Source organism: Microtus oregoni, unplaced genomic scaffold (assembly GCF_018167655.1).
Source record: "Microtus oregoni isolate MIOR12 unplaced genomic scaffold, Mior012 000021F_ref0000039, whole genome shotgun sequence".
NCBI lineage: Eukaryota > Metazoa > Chordata > Mammalia > Rodentia > Cricetidae > Microtus > Microtus oregoni.
Genome location: NW_024543080.1, coordinates 28,354,923 through 28,381,808, shown reverse-complemented (window position 1 = coordinate 28,381,808; position 26,886 = coordinate 28,354,923). Strand labels below are relative to the sequence as shown.

The window sequence follows — 26,886 nt, the reverse complement described above, 5'->3', positions numbered from 1 at the left end:
TCAGCGTCCCTCTTGATCACATTTTTCTACCCCTGCCCCCTAATCTTTACAGTAAAAAGACTCAGTATTCCCAAGGCATATTAACTCAGGAATCTCCCAAGTCCATTGCCGGCAATAAAGAGACTCTGAAATCACTGTGCCTAAAGTCTAGATCACAAGATAAAGCCTGTTTCCACGCTGACCTTTAATTTGTACTTATCTTGTCTAAACTTAACACAAGAGGGACGGGGGCGGGGAGAAGGAAATTTTCAAGTATTTTCATGAAATCAGAACCACCATTTAGCAAAAGCTTTTCAATAGGTACAAGGCACAAGGTGACACCTGGTTGGTCTCTCAAGAGTCCCTGGGCCTGACTCCCTGCTAAAGTCCACACAAAGACTCAGGCCACAGGGAGCTCTCAACCCTCTCCCCCGCGACAGGCTCAGCCCTCTAGTAAAACCGAAAACAGCAGTGGAGGGGACTCCCAGCCCCCAGCAAACTAGAATTTACCAAGAAATTCTTTCGGCCGGCCCACCCCAGGTACTTCCCACTCACCGTTCCCACCCTTACAGGAGGAGGGGGTCTGAGGCCAACGCAATCCATGATTTTAAATATTAATAAATACCAAAGTATGAAAACAGTACCTGCCAAACACCTGGCGCTCTCTTTCCCCTGCTCGCCCTCGCCTCCCACGCTCTGGCAACGGAATGCCCTTCAGAACCATGGCTCAGTGCTTTTGGTAAATGTTTTACGAGACACTAAACAGCCTTTCGTCCCACCCTCAGAGCAAACACCATTGAGAGAACACAATATAATGGTAGCAAAGCTATCTTGCAATGTACAATAATGTCAATGAACAAGCAAATTTCCACACTTCCCTTTAAGAAGGGGAAATAAACCCAAATTTGAAGTGTGTGTGTGTGTGGGGGGGGATTAGCAAGCAGAGCTTCTAGAGACTCTAGGGACCTGAGAGGTTTCCTTCTGTTTTGTTTTGAAGGTGGCATTACGATCACCTTGTTCTAATACGCAAGCAAGTCTTGGCTTGTCAAACTGAAAAGGTGTCTAAATTAAGAGTTAATAAAGGGAGACAAAGGACAGAACTCCCGGGCACACCTGCAGACTCGGCAGCAGCCACGCATTTATGGGGAAGTATTTCTATTTACTGGGGAGGCGGCACCTGGAAAAGGCATCCTCCCCAATGACAAACTCGCTCCCTATTTTCCATAGCCCCAAAGCCAGTCACAGTTAAACAGCAACTTCGCTCCGAACCAGAAGTTTGGCATTCCATTCTGTTTAACAATTAGAACTGAGGGACAATAGAAACTGGCACCAAGCGATCAGCACCCACCGCGTGTCAGGAGCCTCCTAGAACCTGGGTTAACCAAATAGAGAAGGAACCGGGAGCTCCCTGGGCCGCCTGGTCCAGAGAACCTCTGTCCTGAGCCCATGTGGGAGACACACACGCACGTACCACGTACCTGCTCTTGGCGCTCTGAGGTGGACAGTGAGTGAGGAGAGATGATTATTTCGCTACCTATGGGCCTAAAAGGAGAGCAAATCCGCCTCGAGAAGCAAGTTTGCTTTGGCAGACAGGTTAGGCAAATAATAAAAAAAAAAAAAAGTTTTTTAATCCCCACCTCCGCGTCAGCCGTCAGTCCCCAAGAGTATTCAGAATTTAGTACTTCTTACTTTTAAGTAGAGATATGGAAAATTGACTGAATGTAGGCCTGGGAGCCGGGCTTTCTATACTCTGTGACTTTCTTAGACTCTGTGACCTTGGGCTACTATCTCCACCTCCCAGCATTTCAAACAAACAAACAACCTTCTAGAGCCAAGGAAGAGATCTCAAGGAGCTGACAGTTCTCCAACTGGGATCTTCAAAACACGGTTCGAAGGGCTGTGATGTGAAAAGTGCCCCTTCACACCCATGTGTATGAACCCCGGCTTAGTTTCCTTTCCTTCTGGTTACGGAGGCTTCAGCTCAGCAGCGAGTTTCTCTTCTCTGGGGCTGGGGCTGTCTTGGGTGGGTTTCACAAATGACCCTTTATCTGCCTGCTCAGGGGCGTGGCAGCAGGCCCTGCCAGCCCAGGGCAGTCTTCTCTTGCAAGCTTACACAACAGATCTGTGCACACTGCCCTCTAACACAATCAGTTAACCAGTCCTGAACCCACCCACCCACACACACACACAGCCACGACTTTCCTACCTCCTAAGCGTGCTGTGTTGTGTTGGAGACTGTGGATTCTTCAGCTCAGGCAGGCCTTGAACTTGTGATCTTTCTGCCACAGCCTCTTGCTGTGGTGTTCTTTTGTTTTTCTTTTTCTCCCTCCTGATTGGTCTTTTCATCTCTCTATTCTCACTTGGGGCTCCCAGGCTCAGTTTCCCAGTTTCTCTTGACCTATAAGACCTTTCTCCTGGACACTCTTCAGGTACCCCAATGAAATCACACCCTCAAAGGCCAAACCTCACAGTGGAGGGATGGCTCTCCCTTCCCATTCCCAGGGATCTTTCTGACATACACCTCTTTGAGGTACCCCCTTCCACTCCGGCGTTCATAGATTCCAGAGGAACGTGTCCCCGCTGCACCCCTGGCGTGGAGCCAGTGATGTGTCTGACTGGCGGGAATTCACTTGAGTATTTCGTTGTCTGTTTGTTTTCATGTTTTTGATTATTTAACTTTATGTGCATTGGTGTAAAGGAAACAGATTCCCTGGAACTGGAGCTACAGACAGCTGTGAGCTGCCATGTGGGTGCTGGAAATTGAACCCGGGTCTTCTGGAAGAGCCCTCAGTGCTCTTAACCGCTGAGCCATTTCTCCAGTCCCTGTATTTATTTTTTATATAGGGTCTCAATCTGTAGCCCACACTAGCCTAGAACTCAGTTCAATAGCCAGCCTAGACTAACTCAAATTCTCACCAATTCTCCCATTTCAGGCTCCCAAGTGCCATGATTCTACCTCATCATGTTTGGATTCTGAGGAGTAAAATGTAGAAATGTCTAATTACAAAGGAATACTCTGTTGGCTAAATCCCAGTAGAAGAAAAGGCCACACTTGGTAAGAAGAATGTAGTTTCTTTTCATATGCTATATTATAGATATATTAATGTACAAAGTAAACTGTCAATGATAGCAAATGAAAGAGCCATTAAAACCAAGCATCGAGCCAGGCTCAGGAGGGTGAGGTAGGAGGATCATTGCCAAGTCTGAGTCTAGAGTGGGCTTTGAGACCTTGTCTCAAAAAACCAAAAAGCAAACATCCAAAGCGAGGTATAAGTGGTTTATGTCTGGAATCCCAGCACTCAAAAAGCAGAAGCAGGAGGATTGCCAGGAGTGAAACTAGATTGAGTTACATAGAGTAGACTCTATTTTAAAGTAACAGAAACTAAAACCAAACTTTATTTTATGTGTGTTTTTCCCCATGTGTTAAGTGCAGTGTGTGTGTGTGTGTGTGTGTGTGTGTGTGTGTGTGTGTGTGGAAAGGGGGTATCAGATCCCTGGAACTGAATTACAGATGGTTGTGAACAGCCGTATAGGCGACAGGTATCAAATCCAGGCTCTCTAGGAAAGCAACTACTCTTAAACACTGGGCCATTTTTCCAGTCTCTAAACATTAGTTTTTGAAGACACAGTTTTAGACTGGAGAGATGGCTCAGGAGGAAAAGGCACTTGCCATAGCCCAATCAGTGTTTAGTCCCACGACTCAGTGAAAAGTTAGCTGACTCCCAGATTGTTCTCTAATCTCCCCACGATTCTGTGGCATGCACAGGTGCGTGCCCACACGAGCCCCCACACACACACAATCAACAATTAAATGCACAACAATAATTAACATGCTATTTTAAAAAGACATAATATTGCTGTGTAGCACTTGCCTTCCTTCTGACACAGCATCTCGTGTGCTGGACCCAAGTGTGGTTTACTTTTTTATGTTTATTTATTTTTGTTTCTTTGCTTTCTTGAAACAGGATTTCTCTGTAGCTTTGGAGCCTGTCCTGGAACTAGCTCTTGTAGACCAGGCTGGCCTCAAACTCACAGAGATCCGCCTGCCTCTGCCTCCTGAGTGCTGGGATTAAAGGTGTGCGCCACCAGTGCCTGGCCCAAGTGTCATTTATTAATTGTCTACAACTCCAGGCACTTGATTATGTGAGGTCTCCCTTAGCTCAGACTTATGGGAGGACAGGCTGAGAGGCAGCATAGGGGCACAGTGCTGCTGTGCTGATCGCAGAACTGATAATGACCAGTCTCCAGGCTGAGTCCAAAGCACCTGCCATGCACACTGTAGCCTCCCTAAGCAAGCATGCCTATTGCTAGTGGAGACCCACCTCCTCTAGTTTTGGCCCCTCCATGTTCAGAACCCACTGGAGCCCGTTCTTCATTCTATTCTGCGTGCTCCCACCCCGATACCTTTCCTACTCCTCCGAAAACCTACTGAAAATCTATGATAGGGGAGGGGCCCTCATTTGACCACAAAATCCAGCCAAATAGTATAGACTCCCCCTCTTCGGTTTGCTCCCCGTGTTACAAATGTGACTGTAGGCTGGCTGCAGAGAGATCTGCCTATCATTGGGCCTGCTGTGACTTACTTACGCTGTCTCACGCTGGTCACAGATTGATCTGTGTCCCTGAGAGAAGCCGATGTCCTCCACATAGCACATGTTTTTCTTATTTGGTTGGCTTTTTGCTTTGATTTGTTGAGGTAGGACCCCACTTTGTATTCCTAGCTAGCCTCATACTTCCCATCTCCCCATTCAAACCCCCAATCCTAACACTTCCAGGGCAAGGATTTACCCTGTGGTCCTCAGGGCACCCATATGCAAGGGGTCACTTGGGTCTGTTTTGCTTTGTGTTTTTGTGACATGGCCTTGATGTTTCAGATACCAGACTGGCCTTGACATTTCACAGGCCCTCATTCCGCTGCCTCTGGATATTTCAGCTCCAGAGTTCTGAAAAGGCAGAATATTTCATGGAGGGGTTGCTGCTCACTTCCAAGACACCTGTATGCTTTGGCAGCCCAGCTCTGCCCCGGACACTGGTGATCCCTGTGTATATTTAACCTGTAGAATGGCTTCAGATCTTTGAAAGGAGTTTTGAGTTGGGGAACATGAGGGGACAGATAAGAAAGAGAGGTAGGGGGCTGGAGAGATGGCTCAGAGGTTAAGAGCACTGCCTGCTCTTCCAAAGGTCCTGAGTTCAATTCCCAGCAACCACATGGTGGCTCACAACCATCTGTATGGGGTCTGGTGCCCTCTTCTGGCCGGCAGGCATACACACAGACAGAATATTGTATACATAATAAATAAATAAATATTTAAAAAAAAAAAGAAAGAGAGGTAGGGGTTTAATCTAGAAAGAAAGCTAAAGTTCCTATCATTCCAGCTCCTTCAAATATCAGAGAAAGGCTTCAAGCAGTAGCGTGCAGATGGCCTTGAAGGTGCCTGTCGCAAGTGCCGGCCTCAACCTAAACCCTAAAGAAGGCCTCAGTGACTTTTGGTGTTTTCCCAAATTATCCAAGAAGCACAAGGCTGCGATGGGAGAGAGTACACCATGAAGCTACACCGTCTGGTCCTGGCTTCCACGGCCACTTCTGTCACTCAAAGTGAGACTCCAGGGACCCAACCCGGGGAAGCTCACCCAGAAAAGTGCTTATTTGGTCACGACAGTTGTCTCAGGGGGGATCACCTATGTGATTGAGATGTACCACAGTCTTGCCACTTCCCTCCCAGAAAGCCATTTGTAAGAGAGAGAATCAGCTACAGCTCCGTAACTTCGGGCTCTTGGCAGATGCTTTCTAGCAAATGAGAACAGTAAGCAAGCCTGCCCTGGTGCTTCACAGACTGCAGCTGCTTCTAATTCTCGCTGTCAAGGGAGAGTTAAAATTGGGGGCGGGGGACTGGCACTGCTACCATGGGCTTGCCAGCTTGCCAGTAATTACAGACTGCTTTTTAGGAAGATCAGTTGTGACAGTAACAAATTTCAATGCCTATTATACAATAAAAGTGTCAGTGTTTTACAAATAAGTAATCCAATATTTTCCAAATGACCATGACGGTTTAGCATCATCCTATGGGAGTTCAAGCTAGACCAAGAACTTCAATGGAACAAAGCATGAAACATTTCACTGATGTGTTTAGAGATTCTACAATGCAACTCAGCTTTTAGGAAACTGCCTCTTATTAGGCTGGGGATGACGTAGGTCAATGGGAGAGCAGTTGCTTAGCGTGCTCAAATCTCTGGGTTTGATTCCTAGGAACACATATGCACACACAAAAACTGGTAACTTATAGAGTTTGAATTTAGTATCAAATAAGAATGTTTGGCCGGGCGGTGGTGGCGCACGCCTTTAATCCCAGCCCTTGGGAGGCAGAGGCAGGCGGATCTCTGTGAGATCGAGACCAGCCTGGTCTACAAGAGCTAGTTCCAGGACAGGCTCCAAAAAACCCTGTCTCGAAAAGCCAAAAAAAAAAAAAAAAAAAAATGTTTGGAGACAAGATGAGGAGTGGTAGTGTGTTTGTGTGTTGTGTCCGTGTGTATGTTTGTGTGTATTTGTCTGGGTATGTGTGTGTGTCTGTGTCCCTGCACATGTCTATGTCTCTGCGTGTGGGTGCCTGCAACCCCAGCTCTAGGGAGCGGACACAGTCAGATCCCAGGGGATCCCTGACCAGCTCCTTCATCAGAATTACTGAGTCCCAGGATTTGTGAGACCCTGCCTCAAAATATAAAGCAAAAAGTGATTATGATCTCCAAATGTGTATGAACAGGTGAATGCACCCACAAACACGCACATACGATACATACACACTCATACATACACACTCACATACAGGCACATACAGATACACACACATACACAGACAAACACACACACACACACACACACACACACACACACGCATATGCCCCTCACAAAGGAGTCTCCTAAGTTAGGTCTACAATTCTAACTACTCAAGAAAAGTCAGGGCCAGCCTGAGCTACAGGCACTTCAAAGCCAGCAACTTAGTGAGACAGATTCGATTTTTTTTTTCTTCTTTTAAGATAAAAGAAGGGGCTGGAGAAATGGATCAGTACTTAAGAGCACACATTGCTCTTCCAGATAACCAGAGTTTGGTCCCAAGACCCTGTAACTCCACCTCCAGGTAATCCGCTGCCCTCTTCCGGCCTCTACAGGCACCTGCACCTGTGGGTGCACTTGGCCAGCCCCCAGAGACACACAGAAACACATATTCCTAAATATATAAATACAACATGTATAAGGGTTTTCAGAGCTGATTACTTGGCACAGTTCTTTTTCATTTTTATTATTTATTTGGATTTGAGTTGGGTTAGATTTTGCTGTTTGCTTTTGGGCTCAGCTTCACTCTGTAGCCCAGGCTAGGCCGGAACTCCTGGCGATTGCCATGCCTCAGCCTCCTGCGTGCAGTGCTGGGATTACAGGGACGATCCACCTGCCTAGCAGTAAATTCTAGACAAAGGCCGTCAACTCTTCTGTGGCAAGTCTACTTGTAACTCCGATTTCCGCATCCAAATGAGAAAACTAAACCCCCAAAGAAACCAAAAAAAGCTACTGACTGGGAAAGGAAGGCCTGGAGCTGCGGGCTCGGCTCAGACGCCAAAATCTCAGCGTGGAGCCCTTAGGCTTCCTTTCACTGTCTTTTGAATAATGCAGGTTCCCCAAAATGGTTGGCTTTCCCGAGTTATTTGCATCTCAAATTTCAGTGAGCCAACCTCTGTTGCTCATCTGCCATCTCACAGCTGTGCTTTCTGCTATGAGTAACAGGGAAACCCAAGAGGTGGGTGTGTGCGCGTAACTAGCTACCCAGAGCTGGCACAAGGGTTTGGACTCAGGGTGGACTTTCCTAACCAGTGCTACCCTGTGCTACCCTGTACCTTGTTCTGGGTTGGGAGTCCCACCATGGAGAGTGTTCAAGGATGCCACTCCTCACTGCTGATGGGAAGCCACTAGGAACCTAAGCTGAACCTAGATCAGCCTTGGGAGTGCACTGGAAATTTTTCCAGATTAGTTGGTGTGGGCCAACCAAAGCAAACACAAGCATTGTTATAAACCAAAGTCCTGCTTTTACATCATCATGGCCCTGGCTGCCAGGTAGACTTGATAAGCTTGGGCTCCATAACAAAAAAAAAAAAGTAAGGCTTGCTGTTTTTTGTTTTTGTTTTTTTTTTCCTGCTTTTTAATGATTCAGTAAGAAGGGAAGGAAGAATATGCATGCCACTATTACATGATCATCAAAGTAATAAAAAAAAATAGAAATGGATTTGCCAGAAGTTAAGAAAAGGGGGTTGCTTTCAGCGACCAACCAGAGAGGCACCCCCTCTTTCTCTTGGGAAAGATTTTCACTACCAAAGGCAAATCGACTGTCTTCTCAGGTTTGGCTTTATGTGTGTGAGATTTTGCCTGCATTTGTCTATGTGCACCATATGGGTGCTTGAGGAGGTCAGAGGAGGATGTGAAGTTACAGATGGTTGTGAGCCACCATGTGGGTGCTGGGAACCAAACCTGGGTCCTCTGTTAAGTGGTTGTTCCTCTTAACAACTGAGTTGCCTCTCCAGTCTCAAACCCTTCCTTCCTTCTTTCTCTTTCTTCCTTCCTTCTTCATTTCTTTCTTCTTTGTGTGTGTTTGGTTTGATTTTTTTTTTTTATCATTAACTATGAGGTTCTATCAGAGGGAAAGCAAATTGGATTGTGCTAACAGCAGTTTTGTACCCAGAAGCCACGTTAGGTGGAACAAGGACGGGAGAAAGAAGCTCATGGGGAGCAGAGGCCCAAACTGGAGTCTTAATGAAGAGGAGCAGGATTAGCATCCTTGGCTAAGAGGAGCATTTTAGAAGGAAACACTTAGTACCGCAGGAGAAAGCAGGTTTGGGGAGGGGAGGATGACAGCCAAGGGCTCTGGACACAAGGCCAATGGGTACCAGAGAGAAAAGTACAAGTCATTAAGAGAAGCCCTCTGGCCCAGGCTGGCAGTGTTGCTACCTGAGTGCAGACCCTGGCTCAGCACTGCCCTGTGCCTCCCGATAGAGGCCCCTTATCTGCTCACTCAATCTAGATCCTCCAGTGTTAACAACGGAATGGGGCAGGCTGAGCTCCCTCTTTGGTGACTTTATACAACCAGGTCTTATTTCTCGTCTTTCTCCTTCAAGATGCCTTCAGATTTGATTCTTGGGGCTGCTGACTACCAAGGACACAGCCAGAAACTGTGATTCATCGAATCCCCAAGCCAAGAGCAGAACCATAGTTTCTGGGCTTACTGATCCAGTCCCAGCACCCTGCCTGTTCTCTAGACTTCACATACAGTGGTGATGGGTCCCAGTGCCCCTACACTCACCAGCCGGGCAGGGTGCCTTCACCTGCTGTCAGTGTTGTCTAAAACAGAGACGAGAATTTAAACTGTTGTTCAGGAGTCGCTGATCTATCCTGGAGAGTGGCCAGTATCGGTTTAGGGTGGTAGTTCATTCCTGTGAGCCCAGGAAGCAGTGGCAAGAGGACCTGCCACAAGTTTGAGGCCAGTCTGGGCTATATGACAGGTTCCAAGCTAGCCTGAGCTTCACAATGAGACCTTGTCTCAGAAGGTGAAAGACAATGATAAGAAAAAGAGTAGTGAGGTAGGCCAATTCATAGGGAAGGTATTGAGGCAAGCCAATTTGTAGGGAAGGGTAACTAGTCTGGCCACTTCCTAGGGAAGGTAACGAGGCAGGCCACTTTGTAGCGAGTGTTTCCTCTGCTCAAAGTCAGATGGTAAATAGTTTACATGATGGCAGGCCACACAGTTTCTCTTACGTAATTTTCTTCCTTTTCTCCCAATTCAGCAAAAATGTAAAACAGGCTGGGGAGATAGCTCAGTAGGTGAAGGACTTGCTACACAAATGTTAGGACCTGAGTTCAAATCCCCAGAACCCAGACAAAGCTGGGCACAGTAACATCCTCTAGAGCCCTATAACTTCCACAGTCATGGGGGCAGCCAGGGAGAAGAGTCCCTAGAAGTCTGAGGGACAGGAAGCTACACACAACAAAACAGAACCAACACAGAATCCGACCTCCATCTGCACACCGCGGCACACACGTGCCGGTTTTCACACACGAACATTCACACGTGTACGTATACAGAAAATGATCCTTTAAATAAAACGAACAAACAAGCAAGCAAACCAGGGGGCTAGAAAGATGGCTCAGTGGTTGGCACAGTTTACTGTACCACCGTGAGGACCTGGGTGACAACTGTGGGGCAGGGACAGAAGGATCACTGGGACTGCTGACTGCCAGCCTAGCTAAAGACCCAGAGCTCCTGTCTCAAAGGAATAAGGCAGAACAACCATGCACAGCCATGTGTGCAAACACACAATAAGGATAAATCAAATCCAATTATATATATATATATATATATATGCATATATATATATGCACATAGATATCTAAGGATGACAACCATCTAAAATCCACTAGAATGTTGATATTTAGATGCATGGTCTTTCGGTTTTTCATCTTTATTGGCTACTGCAGTAATGAGACACTAAAACTATAACTTCAGCTGCAAAGGCAATTACCGAATCAAGAGACCTAAGTTCAAAGCTTGGCTAGTACACTGGGCTTTGGCCTTAATTTCTTGATTTTAGAATCAATTAGTGAGTCTACACAAAAGTCTTAATCTTTTCTCCTGATATTTAATCAAAGGTAAGATGGACTCTGTGGTGGTCTGAATGTAACTGGTCCCCATAATTTCATAGGGAGTGGCTCTATTGGGAGATGTGACTTTGTTGGAGTGGGCATGGCCTTGTTGGAGGAAGTGGGTCACTTTGGGGGCCAGGTTTTGAGGTTTCCTACACTCAGGATACTGCCTAGTGTCTCAGCTGACTTCCTGTTGCCTTCAAGATGTAGGACTCTCAGATCTTTTTCCAGTACCATCTGCCTGCATCCAGCCACGCTCTCCGCCATGATGACAATGGACTAAACCTCTGAACTGTAAGCCGCCACCCCAATGAAATGCTTTCCTTTGTAAGAGTTACTGTGATCATTGTGCCTCTTCACAGCACAGCAATAGAAACCCTAACTAAGAATCTAAGAGCTATTTTTCCCCAAAATTTGACCTATTTGTCTGCATCTTCTTGAATTTTTTTTTTTTGTTTTGTTTTTTTCGAGATAGGGTTTCTCTGTGGCTTTGGAGCCTGTCCTGGAACTAGCTCTGTAGACCAGGCTGGTCTCGAACTCACAGAGATCCGCCTGCCTCTGCCTCCCGAGTGTTGGGATTAAAGGCGTGCGCCACCATCGCCCGGCTTGATAATTCTTTTTTTTTTTTTTTTTTTTTGGTTTTTTGAGACAGGGTTTCTTTGTGGTTTTGGAGCCTGTCCTGGAACTAGCTCTTGTAGACCAGGCTGGTCTCGAACTCACAGAGATCCGCCTGCCTCTGCCTCCCGAGTGCTGGGATTAAAGGCGTGCACCACCACCGCCTGGCTTGAATTTTTTTTGGAAGGAATATTGTGTGTGTGTGTGTGTGTGTGTGTGTGAGAGAGAGAGAGAGAGAGAGAGAGAGAGAGAGAGAGAGAGAGACTGTCATATATTTACCCCAGGCTACCCTCAACTCACTGTGTGAACTCCTGGTCTTCCTGGCCCCATCTCCCTCCTGAATCTTGTTATGGTAAGCATGTGCCACCCACCGGAACCTTACTGTATTTCCTACTCTCCAAACCATTAAATGCACTTCCACGTGCATGGAACCACCAACCTGCTACTCTGCCAAGGGACACACATTTCGTGGGTGTCCAGTTTTCCTTTTCCTGGACAGAGTGGAATGAACCTCTTCCTTGTGGAAGACAGACTTCCACTGTAAGTCAACATCCCCTTGTCTGCCACATGACTGGGTAAGCTGTGGCTCTCCTATCTGCCTTTCTGTCATTTTCATTTTGAAAATTGGTTATCTTACTTGGTGACAAGCAAGTTGTCAGAGAGGAGATGTAAAGGAATTATAGGAGCTATGAAACTTTTGGGGGTGATTTAAAAAAAATTGGGTCTCTAGGATTTGTCCGTAGTGCTTGAACTGGATTTTTGGAGTCTATTCCTTGTGGAGGGATACCTTGCTCAGCCTAGACATTGGAAGGACGGTCTTGGACCTGCCTCAAAGTGATGTTCTAGACTTTGTTGACTCCCCATGGGAAGCCTTAACCCCTATGAGGAGTGGATGAGGGAGGAACGGAAGGTGGAGGGAGCAGGAGGAGAAAAGGGAGAGGGAACTGGAATTGGTACGTAAAATGAGAAAAGACTTTTAAAACTTAAAGAAAAAATAGGGTCTCTATATCCCAGGCTAGTCTCAAGTGCCATATGGAGCCGAGGATGCCACTGTTCTGGTTGGCTTGCTTCCACCTTCCAAGTGCTGGGATTGCCAACCATGGACCACCACAGGCATCTTTGTGAGATGCTGGGGCTGGGGCTGGGGCTGGGGCTGGGGCTAGGGCTTCATAGTGCAATGCACTCTACAGTGGAGCTGTATCCTCATCTAAGAAATACACTATGAAGGCTCTGAATATTTACTTTGGGGTGCTGTTAACACTTAATGTTAGTACTTCCTATTAACTTGTGGCTTTTCTTGGATTCTGCTGCAGAGACCTCATTTGCTGGGATAATCCCCTGCACAGTCCTCAGAATCTTGCCTACAGTGGCCCTGGGCAAGTTTCAAGTTAAACTGAGTCTTTCCCTCCCCCTTTCTTTGTATTAACGTTACACTGTATATAGTAAATACCACTGTTGTGTGCTAAGCAAACAGCTATTCTGTTAAAAACAGAGCAGCCGAAAATTTGCTTCTAGAACCTCTCTTCTGGGAGTGTTTGGAGCAACCCAGGGACATTCTGTGACAGGACCCTCCTGGTGCACAGCTAAACAAAAGACAGTCTGCTCAGTTCTGTCTGACCTTTGGGGATGTTTGCTCTTACCAAGTTTCCCTCGTTATAGGCCACATGGATTGTGCAACGTGAGGGCCCTCACCTCCAGATGCCTTCTGGAAATGAAAAGAGAGGGTTGTTTTCTGAAGAATCGTTCTCCGAGTTTAGGGGCCGTATGGAAAGCTGTTCCTGAGAGCTTTGTCATTTCACTGGCTGAGCTTCAGTTCAGGACCACGACCAGCCAGCCACTTAACCACAACCACCACCACAGCAACAAAAATCCTGGTGACACAGAGTGAGCCACCAAGCCGGAGGACCTGAGTTTGATCCTGGGACCAAAATGATAGGAGAGAGCCACCCCTGAAAGTGGTTGTCTGACCTTCATACATGACAGGGCATGCATGCACCCGCCCCTACAAATGCACACACACAAAATTAAAAAATAGAACTGTCCTATGTGCTCACTTTTTCTCCATTTCAAACACAACTCACATTTTCAACTAGTAGATTACCTATCTCCTAATCCATGAATTTCCTTGGAACGGCGGCATCTAAAAGACAATTGTTTGGAAAGGGTCAGGACTCAAGATGTTCAACTATGTAATCTGAAGTTCCCATCAGGAACTCTTACTCCCCTGCATATCTCTCTCTCTCTCTCTCTCTCTCTCTCTCTCTCTCTCTCTCTCTCACACACACACACACACACACACACACACACATACACACACACACACACACACACAGTATTGTTGTTTAAGTTATAGCCAAAGAAGAAACAAATAGTTGATACTAAAAGTTCAGGTTTTCTTCTGCTTGGAAACTAATGGCTCTGATCCCAGACTAAGGTAAAATTCTCAGAGGCAGGTGCTGGAGAGAGATTATAAACATGCTGAAAAGATCTGAAAGATCTGGCTTTGATCAGTGCCTAAGAGCAAAGGAACCCCCAGATTCATTGCTGACTTAGAAACTGTCAGGCTCGAGAGGGTCAATTCAGAGCTAGAGTCCCCCATCCCCCTTCTCTCTCTCATATTCATGTTTTAAGCATATATATATATATATATATATATATATATATATATATATATATGGGGATAGATAGAATAGAATAGAATAGATAGATAGATAGATAGATAGAGTTCCTTTTTTGGAACAGGGTTTCACACAGTTCATACTGGTTCTATAACCGAGGATGGCCTTGAACTCCTGCCTTTATCTCTGAAGTTCTGGGATTACAAACCCGTGCCACAACGTTGACTTGAACAGTGCTTCTGATGGATGATATCAGCATAGAGCACTGAGGTGGAAAACAGGCCCAAGAGGCAGAGTCAAGGAGTTGAGGGCGGGTGCTCCACTCAACACCATTGACTTTTTCCCATGCAGCCTTTGGTGGGGATAACTGGACTAAGCTAATGAACACCTTTGCTGGATTCCATTAAAATAGAGTAAATCAGAAAAAAGAGCCCATGGTTGGCGAGGCAGACCTCTCACTAGAAGCTGGTTACTGTCGTGAGAAATACAGGTGGGGGGAATTGAGAGGACTCACAGGAAAACCAGACCCAGCGCCAGGAGTAATGGTGACCGATATGGAAAGCAGGAAAGAGTTTTGTTGAACTCCAAACATAGCAGTGACAATATCTGAACCACGACTTGAAATCTGTCTTTTGAAGGATGTCAAAGATTCTTCCAGAAATTTAACCCTTGTTCTACACCTGAAGCCACTCTGCTCCACCTGGTTTGTGTTACTCCTTGCTACTGGTACTTGTGGATTATGCTGTAATCCTCACGTGACTGCCCCAGTCAGTGCCACCTGTCCCCAGCCCTCCTCTCCCTATTAAACCATTCTTTTACCGCTGAGTCTGCTGAAATGTCACTTAAGTTCCGGACTGTCCCTGATGGTCAACCTCTGGCTCCGGACAACATCAGAACCTCATTTGTTTTCTTTCTCCCTTGTGTGTGTGTAGTCTGCAGGCATGTATGTGCATGCTTTCGTGGGCTCCTGTGTGTGGGTGCATGGGTAGGTACCTGTGTGTGCATGCATGTCAGGCCATGTGATCTGGAAGGGCCTGCTTATTCTACAGCACAACTCAGCTGTCATTTTCCACACCGCTAGCACCGGTTTCGCTTCTCGTGCTAAAATTTCCACTTGGTAAGCACATGGCTCCCATTAATTCAGTCAGCGTGCTAATGTCTCCTCTTGAAATTTCAGTACCCCCCCCCCAAAAAGGTGCACTGCACCCTATGAACACTTCACTTCATGTGGGTTATTTAAGGATTCCCAGAATCTAAGTCTCCATGAGGTACACCCCAATTGCAGACTTCTTAGGCCACTGTTGATAGGTGGGGGTGTCCTAAGGGTGGCATTGCCGAGCTAAGGATAATCCAATGAAAGTCAAAGTATAAACTCACCCATTAAATGTGCCCATTAAAACAGTACTTACGCAAAACAGACAAATCATTCCTTTTCCACTCTTATTGGGACATTGGTGCTTACAAACATACAGGGGACTCTGCCCGGTTTGTTTAGTAAAAACAAAACAAGGTGGTATTGGTGTCGCGGGACATCTGATCACACCGTGAACCCTGAGATTGCGTTATTTATATAAAACCAACCATGGGTCAAGAGGCAGAGTAAGCAACGAGTTGGCTGGAAGTAACCATATACAGCAAGGGGAGGTTGGGAGGTGGGGGAGGCACAGGAAGTAGAAGGGAGGGACATCAGGTTGAAGGAGTTTTGTTTCAAACAGCATAGGAAAGAGTCCTCTTTCTGGGACACTGGCAGAGGAGGAAGGTCAGCTGGGTACTTTCTCTGCCTCTCTGAGCTAGCAGGTTTTCACCCCAGCATCTGACTCCCAAGACTTTATTGATAAAAGCAAACGATAGAGACTTAGTTGAAAAACTGGGGAGGCGGCTGAGGCAGCGGCAGAGGCAACAGCGGCAGGACACTTGTACTATGTTCATCCGAGCAGTGGTCAAGGCGAAGCCACTTTAACTTACCAAACTTCAGTGAGCTGGGAACTGCCGAGGGAGGCTGGGTGGCCCAGAGCAAGGTGTCCTTCTAATTTCCTTGTTATCTGAGCTGTGGAATGGAGAAGATGCCATTAGTAACCCAAACATGTTAACGAGGAGTCTATCAAGAACCCCTGATAGGGGCCATCAAGAGGGAGCAGCCAGTAAGCTCAGAGAGTAATGGAGCTTGCGGTTAATCCCGACAGCCTGCATTCAGTCCTAAGGACTGACCGGATGGAAGCAGAGAGCTGACCCCTCCTCTTCTGGGACACGCTCCCCACCCTCACCCACCCCACACATTATACATGGAAAAGAAAGAAACGTAATAGAAAGCTCTTTCGTTTGTTTGCTTTTTTTTAAAGAACTGCTGAAAAGAATTGCAGAGAAGAGAAGCAAAACATGGTGTTTTCATTCATACCAGGAATACAACCAAACATTATGAGACATTTCTCCCAAGAAAAGAAATGACATCCTTTTTGACGGGTTTACAATGCTACTCATATTAGCTGTACGACATTCAAGGGGAAAACGTCTCACTCTGACAAGGAGAGGAAGAATCGAGAGGAGAACCCTACAGATTCAACAAGGTGACAAACTCAGCTCTACTGCCTGCAAGCTGGGTAGTCTTGGGCATTTGTCTTAACTTGCTTTGCATTGTGACCAGGTCTCATATAGCCCAGGCTGACTTCTAACCTACTGTGTGGTGAGGCTGGCCTTGAACTCCCGATCTTCCTGCCTCCAGCTCCCAAGTGCTGTGATGTATGTGAGAGACATCAAGATGGGTAAGGGGTCTACATAGTCCTCCAACTTCTCAAGCGCTTTACAGCGGGCTTTTCTGCTCACACAGAGAGGCCTCCCTAATGTTCAGCATTTTATGGCCACTAAAACCCTTTTGAGTAGCCAGGCTCTGCACAGCAGGTTTTATTTTATAATACCACTCCACGGAGAATGTATCGATGTGGCAAGAGCCTCTCTCCTGCAGCCAGCCTCTGAGGAAGGAATTATGAAGTGTGATAACTCCCGCTCCAACTCAGTAATCATTTATTCCAAAGTTTTCCCCATGCAGGGGCCAGGCTAACTAAGCTTGAACTTTTGATTAGCATACTGTTCTTGAAAGAACTTTGACCCACAGACACTTGGCAAGGCCTCACTTCTCTGAGTCCAACCTGTGTCACGAGTGCCCATTTCAAGGGTAATAAAGAACTCAACTGTTTGCTTACAGCAAACGGAGGTGGTGCCATGTCATTACCTGGCTTTTATCTCCCGGTCCACCAAACCCTCGACAAAGGAAGTGCGCAGCCCACAGGTCAGCTTCCCAAAAGATCAAAACAAGGGGACAGATTTCCAGACAGAAAAACACCGAAGTTCTACCCGGCATTTTGAAACATTAGTTTCTTAAGATGGTCCCAAGACCAAAGCACTTGGAGTAGAGATAATTTGACTGGAAGACACTGGGCTCTCCCAGAAGGTTCCTGGGTCCTCTTTATTGACATGTTATAAAACAGGAATCGGATACAAGGAAGCAACCACAGGTGCCGAGAGTCCGTGCCCCTGCCTTATACAAGATACATAGTCCTGCTGCCAAACTGGCTGAAGCCCTGCCCCTGCCTCCTACAGGATACACAGTACTGCTGTCTCATTGGTGGAAGCTGAAGCCCTGCCTCGCACAGGATACGGTCCTGCTGCATCATTGGCTCAGAAGGGGGCTGTATAGAGATCAGATCCTAGTTAAATAAGATCCTGGGATGAGTCCTGACGTAACGTCTGGAGTCCTTAGAAGAAAAAGTTACAAGGACACGGGCCACCAGATGACACAGCAAGAAGACAGCCATCTTGGGTCCTTGTGATGGTTCATCAAGTAAAGCCCCTTGCTACCAGAACTGAGTTTGATCCCTAGGCCCCACACAGTGGAAAGAACTGACCTCCATGCATGCCCTGCCACCCAACAACAAATAAATGTGTTTAAAAAATATTAAAGAAGGGGGCTGGAGAGATGGCTCAGTGGTTAAGAGCATTGCCTGTTCTCCCAAAGGTCCTGAGTTCAATTCCCAGCAACCACATGGTGGCTCACAACCATCTGTAAAGAGGTCTGGTGCCCTCTTCTGGCCTGCAGACATGCACACAGACAGAATATTGTATGCATAATAAATAAATAAATATTTTTTAAAAAAGAAAAAATATTAAAGAAGGTAGCCATCCACAAGTCAAAGAGAGGACACTGGAAACCCCAATTTGTGAATGCTCTGATCTTGAATTCCAGCTTCGACAACTATGGGCATCAACTCCTGCTGTCGAAGCTGCTCGTCTAGATATTTTTTTCCTATACCCCAAAAGAACCAATCAGTGCCAACTTCCCACACTCCCACAACATGTCTCAGGACCAGCAGGCCAACAAAGATGAGCAGAGGGGGCTAAGTTTGCAATTAAATGACTGGGGTGGAAAGCAGGCAAAGGAAGGGGACACATTCTATCTGCGACTATAAAATTTAGAAACTCTGTGGTACCATAAGGTCACATAGAATATAACCTTGACTTGATTACGGTGATGGCTCTTCAAACCACAATTCTTGGACTAAACCATTTCAGGACATTAAAAAACATCCATCACTCACACTTTCAACACATATTAAATGAACTCCAATCATACACCAGGCCTTTTTGCCAAACCCAGGGAACAGCAACTGTGGATAAAATGCATATATTTTCAGGTCCTAGGCTAGACATGTTGAGTCAGAAAGACAAAGTCACTGTTCTCTAGGTGGGAGTAGATTACTAGGACAAAGAATTGCAGGGAGACCATTATAAAACCAGGAGGCCAGCTACCATGCGCAAGAAGCGTAGGAAGGAAACCAGGAAGGCAGGACTTCTCTAGCTGGACTAATCAAGGGAGGCAAGAGTCAAGTCCTAAAGGATGAGCCAATGTGTCCAAGAGACAAGGATGAAGGGTAGAGAGAGAACGTTTTCCAGAGCGCACGGGGGAGGGCAGGACAGAAGAGAATGGTACTCAGTTAGGCAAGTGGGATGGACGGAGGAACCGGAGTTCCTATCTGACGGCACAGGAAGCTGCTGAAGACTTCTAACTGAGAAGGGAGACTGGCTTCTTGGAACCGCATGGAGGAGCATGCTGGCCACAATGCGGAGGAGGGCTGAGGGACACGGGCACAGGGGAGCTTGAGGTTGAAGAGTTGTGGAACTCAAGAGGTCAGTGTGTTCGACCATAGCAGTGCAGACACTGCCCAAGGCATCATAGGCAGACGTGGGAGCATTGCCTTTTAGAGTAAGGGAGAAAGAGAAGAGGAGAAAAGAGAAGAGGAAGAAAGGGAAGGAGAAATAGATGGAAGGAAACAAACGTGGGAACGGTTTTGATTATTAGCCCAGGCTAGGATAGAACTACCTCTGATCATTAGCCCAGGCTAGGATAGAACTACGTCGCTGAGGCTGACCTTGAACTCCTGTTCTCTCTGTCCCTCCTCCTAAGCGCTGGGATTTTACCCATGTGGGAAAATGTATTTCTTTAAAAACTACCTTACCATCAGAAATAAATGTCCTTTCTCTGCCGCCACTTAAGTGTGACTGCAGCCTCTTTCCTCGCGTATCTGTCAGTTTGCAGGGCAGAAAGCAGACTTCCCTCATAGGAAGGATTCCTAGAGTTAATTAGTCTAAATATGTAAGTGCAACAAATACTAATTAAAGCACAGATAAACATTAAACAGCAAATGAGAAACGAATTATTGTGTAACTAAAGATTGTTCTCCCGCTCAGTGAACACGAGCCAGATTAAAACAACAAACAAGGTAACAAAGGGTTAAAAACCTAAATATTGTCTGGGGATATGCTGGGTTTAATTTCCTTGGCTCTCTCCCAGGTTCTCAGCATTTGGGCTAAGATCGCGTGTTGAAAAGTAAGATTTGTGAATGAACATAGAATTTTCAGACTTAAGAGAAGCCAGGCAAGGAAGCTGGCGCCTGCCAGTCAAGCACGGAAGGCTGAGTCAGGAAGGAGACAGTAAATTTGAGGCCAGCCTGGGCTACGCAGAGCTCCAAGCAAAGCCAAAGCTACAAGGGGACACTCAGCTCCCAGCACCTATATACATATAAAGCCACAAACACTAGCTACCTTAAAACTTGGGGGAGGGGTAGAGGGGAAGCGGAAGAGTGGGCAGAGAAAGGCAGATCCCTGGCGTCTACTGGTCAGCCAGTCTAGCCAACAGAGTGCTGTGCTGTTTGCAGTGAGAGACCCCCAAAATGTGCTGTCTGCAGTGATAGCTTCCAAAAATGAGTAAGACACCTGCCTTCCAGGTACAAACGCTCAGAGAATACACGCACGCACACACGCATGCACTCACGCACACAGTGTATGAACTATAAACGATGCCGCAATAAAGACTGAAGGTAAGGAAGATGGGGGTGGGGGAGAACACCACGTGAGGAGGTGGATATTTATATCCAAAGAAAGGGGGAAGTATATGCAGGAAAGAGCTCTTCTTAACCTTATCCTGAGCACATCCTCTCTCTGTGTGCACAAGAGTGACGTGGACGTAAAAAGGCTTCTTTATGCAAGAACCGTTTAGAAAAAGTCCAAAGTCTCCTCCACCCTCGGAAAAACAGTACTTTCTTACCTGGTTTCTCTGGGCAAGCCGCCCTCTTGTGGTTCCTGAACACAAAAGCAGGCAGCAAGCTCAGCTTGTGTACCGACGCCCACCAGGAGGCCTGAGGGTGGGGAGGCCACCTGCGTCTCTGTGATGGACACACCCTATTGTGGGCTAGGGGCATTTGAAAACTGGGTTATCCCAAAATAATACGGGTTAAGGCTGACAGATTGAATAGATGACTTAATCTCAGTGTTCACTGCTATTGAATTGGAATATTTGGATAGCTACTTTCACTTTGGCAAGGTGGAGCCAGACAGCCTATCAGAAGCAAGCACGGAGCCCACGTAAGTCAGTGCCCAGAAAGCAGGATTGCACGTTCCGGTTCTGCCTTTTGCGGGTCTGACTCAGGAGTGCCGGGATACCTCTGCACCCAGGAAACAAAAGTAACCAAGTGTACTCGACTTTGTTTTTAAAGTAACATGGGGAATCCAGGTGTCGGGGGCAATGCTTGACATTTGTTTAGGAAGAGAAAGATGGAAGCCTTGTTGGTGTCCTAGGCCTCTAACCCCAGCATTTAGAAGGTGGAAATAGACCAAGAGTTTAAGTTTATTCTTAGCTACAGAGTTTGAGACCAGCCTTGGCTATAAGAGACTCCAGTCTCAGCTGGGCAATGGTGGCGCACGCCCTTAATCTCAGCACTTGTGAGGCAGAGGCAGGTGAATCTTTGTGAGTTCGAGACCAGTCTGGTCTACAAGAGCTAGTTCCAGGACAGGCTCCAAAGCTACAGAGAAACCCTGTCTCAAAAAAAAAAAAAAAAAAAGACTCCAGTCTCCTAAAACAAAACAAAATAAATATACACACAAATGGGGGATGGGTGGGAAGGAAGAAAGGAGGGCCAAATTGCTCATCTTTCTGAAAAATGCACCCTAAACAAACTCCACAAAATAAATAAATAAATAAATACCCAAAATAAAAGGTCTCATGCATGTAGCTTAGGCTGGCCTTGAATTGGCTATGTGGCTGAAGCTTGAACCCCTGATCCTCGTGCCTCTACCTCCCAAGTATCAAGATAACAAGCGTGCCCCACCATGCCCAGCTGAACACTCTTCAAAAAGATTTTTGTTAATTTTTATTTTATGTGTATAGGTGATTTGTCTGCATATATGTATGTGCACCATACATGTGTCTGTGCTCAGGGAAGCCAGAGAGGAGGTCAGATTCCCGACACTGGAGTTATGGATGGTCGTAAGCCCACGTGTGGGTGTGGGGAATCGAACCCAGATCCTCTGGAAGAGCAGCCGGAGTTCTTCATCTCTCCCGGTCTTTAACAACTGTTTTATACGGAAAATGTTACTGAGGGCAATAGCACAGACTGCATGTAATCCCAACAATGAGGGGAGAGTGGGAAGGGCTGAATCAGAGGGCCCTGAGTGGGAGGCCAGTTTCACAAGGGAAGAACTGGCAAGATGGCTCAAAACCCTTACTGTGCAAGACTGAAGACCTCGTTTGGATTCCCAGAGACCATGATGGAAGGAGAGCTCCTGAGAGCCATCCACTGACTGTCACAAGCCTGTTGGCACCCACACATGGAGGTGTGAGTCACCATGCTGGCTTCTCACTACTCTTTTTAGAGAGTCTGTCCTCAGTGGTTAAGAGCACTGGCTACTCTTCCAGAGGTTCCGAGTTCAATTCTCAGCAACCACATGGTGGCTCACGACCATCCTTAATGAGATCTGGTGCCCTCTTCCGGTGAGCAGGCATAGTTGCCTGCAGAATACTGTATTCATAATAAATAAACCTTTTCAAAAAATTAAAAGAGCCTGTCAATACGCCCTATGGCCCTATGCTCCATTCCTTCCCACACTTCTTACATTGAAATTACCATAAGCATGCATATTCATGTTAGTATCTACCTGCCCCACCCCAGAAGCAGGGTCTACCCCTTGTCAACACTTAACATTTGAAAAGTGGAAGGCTCTCACTTGATCTGAGGTCAATCCTTTAATCAAATTAATTTCAACAACACCCTCAAGTCCTTCCTTAGGTCTGCCTCAAGTCCTTCTTCTAATAACAAAAGCTCATGTATTTGTCAAATCCCAGAGTGATCGTGGTAGGTGAGCAACCTCTGCAAGCCAGTCTCTGAGATCAGAGGCCTGTGGGGGCCTTTGTTCTGCCGCTGAGAAAGCAGGTGTATGAGGGATCTGGTGTCTGTGAGTTCACACAGAAACAATGGACTCCAGAGAGCTGTTCCAACAGCTTAGGGGTCCATCTCTGAGCAGGCGCAGTGGCACACAATACAGTCCATGGAAGACTCAGTTGGGAGAAGCGCAGAGTTGGAGGCTGGGCTACCCATCACCAGATCTTATGTCCAAAAAAAAAAAAAAAAGTGTCTCTCTGAACCTAAGGACCAAAAATGTTTATGGTACAAAAAAATTTATCTCAGAAATGTGATAAGGGACCTCAGTCCCACCTTGAGTGTCCCGTGATCCATTTTATCTTATCACCATCCCAGAGGTGACAGCTGACGATCTAGCAGCCACACCCAGACATCCCTTCCAGTCTCCTTCCCTCTGATACATGTTTTATTCTTCTGAGACAACTGTTGTTCATGTGGCCAAGACCGCCTTCTAACTTGATGTGTATGTAGCAAGATGATCTTTAATTCCTGATCCTTCTGCCTCAATTGCCCAAGAGCTGGGGTTGCAGGCACCAGCTGTCAAATCCAGCTTGAGACCTCTTTCTTTTAAAGAGCAACTTGGCAATGTATCGGGCACAATAGTGTATGTGGATGCTGGTTGGATTCTGGCATGATTCAAATAGCCCCACATTGAAACGACTTGGGGAAATGCCAAGTGTTGTGATATATGCCTGTAATCCTAGCACTTAGGAGGTGGAGACAGGAGGATGGAGTGTCTAAAGAAGAGTTAGAAAGCCTTTGGTCAAAAGAAAGGGAGGGAGAGGGGAATAGGAGAGAAGGGAGAGAAGAGGCCAAAGGGGAGAATGGCCTACACAGGCAGATCTTCCTTCCTGCTTCCAGTCTGAGTCTCTTCCCTTCCCCTCTCTCTCTTGAAAAGCAGCTACTGCCTCCCCTCTCCCCAGTTCTCCCCTTCCCCCTCTCTGCCTCTCTCTGCTCTTCTCCCTTCTCCCCTTCCCTCCTTCCCCCTCACTTCTTAACTGAGAGCCAGGTCAGGTGACCAAGTTCCGCCAGTTTACTGAGGTATTCCCTACCTGGTTCCCCCAGTCCTGACTCTGTTACATGTGTGTTTTACATAGTGGCATGCCTTTGTTAGGGCCACAAAGAGTATCCACTTCGCCCAGTTCCTGTTCACTGTGTCTTTGTATACATGTGTACATAAATACACCTATGTTTGCTGTTAAATATTATAATTGTCTGTCCATTGTATCTCATTCCAGACTACAAAGCTATAAGTCTCATGTTTTAAATTGGTTTGTACTTTTAAGTCTCTAAGTCTCTTACAAAAAAACACTATATATGGAATTCAACCCTGATTTAAAATGGATTAAGTGTTCTCTACTATTGTCAGTTCTGCCATTAACCTTCTATTGCAAGCAGGTTTTCTTCTGTCTTTTTACAAGTGTAAATCTTACCCATTAATTGGAGAGCCAATGCGGTCAAGCTCAGACCCAGCTCTCCAGGCAGATTCTATACTGTATACTATATATATATATATATATATATATATATATATATATATATATTTCATCTATACCTGGCAAACAGCCTTCAACTGCTCAGAGATCTGGGGAATATGGCATTTAAGTATTTAATTATTAAAACTTTTCATAACAAAAAGAGACAGGTTGGCTCCTAGCAGCAGCACTCTAGTTCCTCCAAAGAAGACAGAAGACAAATGGGCATAAAACAACGTCCATCTACAATTTTTTTTCAACTGCCAAGCGCTGACCACTGGGAAAAACTGCCTTTCATCTAAACTGAAGATCTCCAGACAGCGGACAGAATTGCTGGAATCAACAGCCTAGCTGCTCAGATCAAGGTAGGTTTGTCTTCCTACAGATTTCTTAGCTCACAGGATATTCTGGAGCCTGGCAGGCCCTACGCTAAACAGCAAAAGGCAAATTCAACCCTCAGTGACCATGGAGTACCCTGAGGAGTAGCTCTAGGTGCCAACCAAGTAAGTTCTCTGTTGTTTTTTAATCAATAACCCCTCAGGTAAAATTTTATCCTTCTCAAAGATCTTTGATGCAGTTTGACAGTTGAGAGGTTTTGTCAGTTTAAAAGGACAACCTCAACAAACAAATTTCGGTAAAACACAAATACAAGTTATTAAGGTGTGTACCTGCAAGTTATAAAGGTGTGAGGACAAATACAAGTTATCAAATTTCTCTCTCACGCTGCCTTCCATAGTCTTAAAAATACTTTTTATTGTGCAAAAACATCTGCCACAGTCATTCTGACATAAATATGCTACTGTTTATATAATGCATATGTTTAAAACCTATGTTTTCACAAATCCAAAAATTCTTGTGAGTTCCAGGGAGCCAAATTAAAGGATCCACCTTAAACAGGTCAGATACAGCCCTCTCAATTCCCTGGTCCTAAAAAAAATTTTTCCCTAAACTTAACTTTGTCCTCTGTTCTGCCAGTACCTTAAACAGGTGTAAGAGGCACCAGACATTTCCATACCACAAACACCAAACAGGCGCAAACCAGGATGTGACCAGCACCCACTTTCTCAGGTTCTCCCTTCAAGACGACACCCACAAATAAGCAGGAAGCAGTATTGAGAATCTGCTGTTCCAATTCCTTTAACCTGTTGTTCCTAACCTAACCTCCCGCATTTTTATTATAAAAAAGAGATGGGAATGTAATGGTCTGTCCTGTCCCTTTAAGAGACAAGCCACGCCCACTCCCTCCTGTGTCCACCACCAAGGCAGGCAGATCTTCCTACTTCCAGTCTGAGTCTCTTCCTTTCTGTTTACACTCTTTTGAGCTGCCTCTCTCCCTTCTCCCTACTTCTCCCCATCCCCCCTCTTTATTTCTCTCTGCTTCTCTCTCTGCTCTTCTCCCTTCCCCCTTTCCCTTTCCCCTCCATAACCTGATAAATAAATATCCAACCTCACTCTGCATGGCATGCCTATCTGTCTCTCACCTGCCACGTTCCCTGCCTGGAATCTGGTGCCCTTCATGGCCCGTGGGCCACTTGGGGAACAGCTGCATTTTACCACCACAGCTCCTCGTGGCCCGCTGCTCACTGCAGCCACTTGGGGACCTTTTACCATAACACAGTCAGCAGCATTTTATTTCACCAGTAGCTAGAGCTAACTCAACTCCTCCAGTCTCACTCAGTCAAATGCCAATTGCTCAAAGAAGCCCTTTCCTCCCAGCCAAATTTGGGTACTCTTAAATACTGGCCAAGTTCAGTTAGTGCTCAGCTGTCCACAGCAGTGGCCTCCACGGAATCAGGGTTATTGTCTCTGTTCACCTTAGCATCCCTGGTGGGATGGCACTGGACACAACCTAGTAGCTCAATAAAATCACAAGAGAGAGTCAGCCGAGAATGAAAAGTCATGGCCACTGTGGAAAGCAGGATGACCACCTGACCCGGGTGGCCTCTAAGTCAGCACGCCAGAGTCTAACCCATCTGTGTTAGTTGTGTCTCCACACTCAACAGCCCCAAGCAAATCGATGAAGAAAAGGACCCACATAGATGCAATGGAGAAAGAACAGACAAATGTCATTTGCAGAAGAGTGAATGAAACTCGAGATAATGATGTTAATTAAAAATAAGCCAGATACAAAGACAAGTACTTTGTTTTTTATGATATTTACGTGACATGCAAGCAAAAACAGGACTATTTCAGGAAAGAGAGGGTGTAGTGATATTTATTTGTATTTTAATAAATAAAGTTCATCTGAAGATCAGAGTGCAATGCTAAGCCACTAGAGGCCAGGAAGTGGTGGCACACATCTTTAATCCCAGGATTTAGGAGACAGAGGCAAAGAAATCTCTGTGAGTTCAAGGCCACCTGAGCTATACTTGATTCAGAAAGAGATCCAGGTGGTGGTGGCTCACACCTTTAATCCCAGAATTTAGGCGTCACACACCTTTAATCCCAGCACAAGTGATATGACTGGTCAGAGAAAGGAATATAAAGGGGAGGAGACAGGAACTCACTGGAGTGTGGAGTCTGAGGTTTGGTGGAGACACAGTGCAGTCTAAGCAGTCTGAGGATTTCCCCTTCAGTCTGAGCAATGTCGATGTAAAAGGTCTCTCTAGTGGCTGACTGCTCTGCTTCTTTGGTCTTGAGCTTTAACCTCTATATCTGGCTTTGGGTTTTGCATAGTCATGCTACAAAAACGGGCTGTGGGCAGAATATGAGCAAAATACAATGGCACGTATGTATGAACATGATGCCAGGCATGGTGATGCATCCCTCTAACCCTG

General features: G+C 46.1%; 1 protein-coding gene across 6 annotated transcripts in view; it reads right to left on the bottom strand.

The window, feature by feature from the left end:
• Positions 1–26,886, bottom strand: part of Rbm47 (RNA binding motif protein 47) — a 135,325-nt gene that overhangs the window by 61,883 nt on the left and 46,556 nt on the right. For 2 of the 6 annotated variants that reach the window (XM_041671407.1, XM_041671413.1), the window contains exon 1: positions 624–697. The gene's annotated coding sequence lies outside the window, so the exon portion shown is untranslated. Of the gene's footprint in view, positions 1–623; positions 698–1,457; positions 1,571–15,855; positions 15,938–26,886 lie in introns of those variants that run through there. The other 4 variants (XM_041671409.1, XM_041671414.1, XM_041671411.1 and 1 more) reach the window with 4 other exon arrangements.